General features: G+C 34.5%; 1 pseudogene; it reads left to right on the top strand.

The window, feature by feature from the left end:
* The first annotated feature begins 2,286 nt into the window (after nucleotides 1–2,286).
* LOC120285531 lies at nucleotides 2,287–3,301 on the top strand (annotated as a pseudogene).
* Nucleotides 3,302–3,502: the final 201 nt, after the last annotated feature.

Genomic DNA, 3,502 nt, shown 5'->3' with positions numbered 1-3,502 from the left:
TATTTGAATAACTCCAACCACTTTAGAACGATTTTGTTTTAACCGATGGTTTTATCAGCTTAGGCTTTTCACAGAAGTTACTGTACAAATTGACTGAATATATAAGTTGTAAATACACGATTTTTACATTGGTCAAATGTCAATATGTGGTTATGAATCCGAACAAGAGGTTTCAATTAAACGACATTTCTTGTATTTGAATAACTCCAACCACTTTAGAACGATTTTGTTTTAACCGATGGTTTTATTATTTTAGGCTTTTCACCGAAGTTACTGTACAATTTGACTGAATATATAAGTTGTAAATACACGATTTTTAGATTGGTCAAATGTCAATATGTGGTTATGAATCCGAACAAGGAGTCTCAATTTAATGACATTTCTTGTATTTGAATAACTCCAACCACTTTAAAACGATTTCGTTTTAACCGATGGTTTTATCATCTTAGGCTTTTCACCGAAGTTACTGTACAAATTGGCTGAATATATAAGTTGTAAATACACGATTTTTACAATGGTCAAATGTCAATATGTGGTTATGAATCCGAACAAGGAGTTTCAATTTAACGACATTTATTGTATTTGAATAACTCCAACCACTGAAAAACGATTTTGTTTTAACCGATAGTTTTATCATCTTAGGCTTTTCACCGAAATTACTGTACAAATTGGCTGAATATATAAGTTGTAAATACACGATTTTTACATGGGTCAAATGTCAATATGTGGTTATGAATCCGAACAAGGAGTTTGAATATAACGACATTTCTTGTATTTGAATAACTCCAACCACTTTAGAACGATTTCGTTTTAACCGATGGTTTTATCATCTTAGGCTTTTCACCGAAGTTACTGTGCAAATTGACTGAATATATAAGTTGTAAATACACGATTTTTACATTGGTCAAATGTCAATATGTGGTTATGAATCCGGACAAGAGGTTTCAATTAAACGACATTTCTTGTATTTGAATAACTCCAACCACTTTAGAACGATTTTGTTTTAACCGATGGTTTTATCAGCTTAGGCTTTTCACCAAAGTTACTGTACAAATTGTCTGCATATATAAGTTGTAAGTACACGATATTTACATTGGTCAAATGTCAATATGTGGTTATAAATCCGAACAAGGAGTTTCAATTTAACGACATTTCTCGTATTTAAATAACTCCAACCATTTTAAAACGATTTCGTTTTAACCGATGGTTTTATCATCTTAGGCTTTTCACCGAAGTTACTGTACAAATTGGCTGAATATATAAGTTGTAAATACACGATTTTTACATTGGTCAAATGTCAATATGTGGTTATGAATCCGAACAAGGAGTTTCAATTTAACGACATTTATTGTATTTGAATAACTCCAACCACTGAAAAACGATTTTGTTTTAACCGATAGTTTTATCATCTTAGGCTTTTCACCGAAATTACTGTACAAATTGGCTGAATATATAAGTTGTAAATACACGATTTTTACATGGGTCAAATGTCAATATGTGGTTATGAATCCGAACAAGGAGTTTCAATTTAACGACATTTCTTGTATTTGAATAACTCCAACCACTTTAGAACGATTTCGTTTTAACCGATGGTTTTATCATCTTAGGCTTTTCACCGAAGTTACTGTACAAATTGACTGAATATATAAGTTGTAAATACACGATTTTTACATTGGTCAAATGTCAATATGTGGTTATGAATCCGGACAAGAGGTTTCAATTAAACGACATTTCTTGTATTTGAATAACTCCAACCACTTTAGAACGATTTTGTTTTAACCGATGGTTTTATCAGCTTAGGCTTTTCACCAAAGTTACTGTACAAATTGTCTGCATATATAAGTTGTAAGTACACGATATTTACATTGGTCAAATGTCAATATGTGGTTATAAATCCGAACAAGGAGTTTCAATTTAACGACATTTCTCGTATTTAAATAACTCCAACCATTTTAAAACTATTATGTTTTAACCGATGGTTTTATCATCTCAGGCTTTTCACCGAAGTTACTGTACAAATTGGCTGAATATATAAGTTGTAAATACACGATTTTTACATTGCAATGTAAAAATGCATTGGTCAAATTTCAATATGTGGTTATTGTTGAAATTACGTTATAATTTAAATAAGCTTTATATGTTTTGATCTGGCAACGCTCAATTATAGCTTAAGAAGTCATTGTGAAATTCCTATTACTTAGTTTCAATTAAACCGTTAACTACACCACTACGTTCTTGTGTTTATTTGCTCGGTCGGTCTAGAAGCACATAACGGTTGTCCTGATCGTTCGGTAAACAACTAACAGTTGGTTATGGGCCTTCAGCAAGCTAAGTTTTCGGTTTGAATAATTCAAAGTAATTAAATGGACTAACACGCGTCCGGTTGAAACTCGAAATAAATAAAAACTAATTTGCGGAATTCGACAAAATGAGTGTGTCAATTCAAATAGAAAAATTAGGCGACGACAATTACGACGTATGGAGCATTTTATTGCGTAGTGTGCTTATAACAGCAGATCTATGGAAAGTCGTTTGTGGCCAATATGTAAAGCCAGAAGATGGCTCTGAAGATTCCGAAAGATGGAATATGCTCGATCAAAAGGCCCTGGCAAGTTTGTTTTTAAATTTAAAAGCAACGCAGTTAATGCATATAAAGGCATGCACAACAGCAGCAGACGTATAGAAAAAATTGTGTGATGTACATTTGCCAGGTGGCCCGATCAGAAAAGTGCAGTTATATCAAAAACTATCCAGGCTGAGAATGCTTGAAGGGGATAACGTTGTTCAATATGTCAATAAATTTGCTGAAACAGTCAACAAATTAGCTGAGATGGACATAACAATTAATGATGAATTAAAAAGCATCATGCTGTTATCAAGTTTACCAAATTCGTGGGAAAATTTCGTTGTAGCGATCGAAACACGCGACACGCTGCCGACGTTCGAAACGGTAAAAGTAAAGCTTCTGGAAGAAGGAGCGCGAGTTACCACTTTCAGTGTTCCCCTGCAGACTTCCCGTACTACGCCTATGCCATCAACCGGGACTCTGAGCAGCACCAACACACACAACTTACAGAAGTATGCGAGACAGGGACAGAGCGATCTACTTGCGGAACTATGTAGCAAAACACACACATATATATATAAGAGCTGCCTGTGAGCAGCACAATTATCACTATTAAAAAACATTCGCTTTGATCACTTCAACCAACGAAGACGTGTTTAATTAGAACAGTTTAAACATTCCATAACCAATACTACTATGAAACATAGTTACCCTAACCCACGACTGGTAACTCGCGCAAGCAAGAGTGGGACGATCGCGAAGGTTCTGTCCAAGCCGTGTATGTACATACAAAATTACATGGAACTGCAAAGCAAAAACCACGCGAAGAAAATAACCTTGAAAAACATAGTTTCAAGGGCAAATGCTACATTTGCGAGAAATTCGGTCACCGAGCACGAGAATGCCCGAACAAAGAGAGGCATAAAAAACTAGGGG

Source organism: Drosophila simulans, unplaced genomic scaffold, assembly GCF_016746395.2.
Source record: "Drosophila simulans strain w501 unplaced genomic scaffold, Prin_Dsim_3.1 Segkk45_quiver_pilon, whole genome shotgun sequence".
Lineage (NCBI taxonomy): Eukaryota > Metazoa > Arthropoda > Insecta > Diptera > Drosophilidae > Drosophila > Drosophila simulans.
Note: the sequence above shows the minus strand (reverse complement) of the source record. Positions and strands in the feature narration are given on the sequence as shown.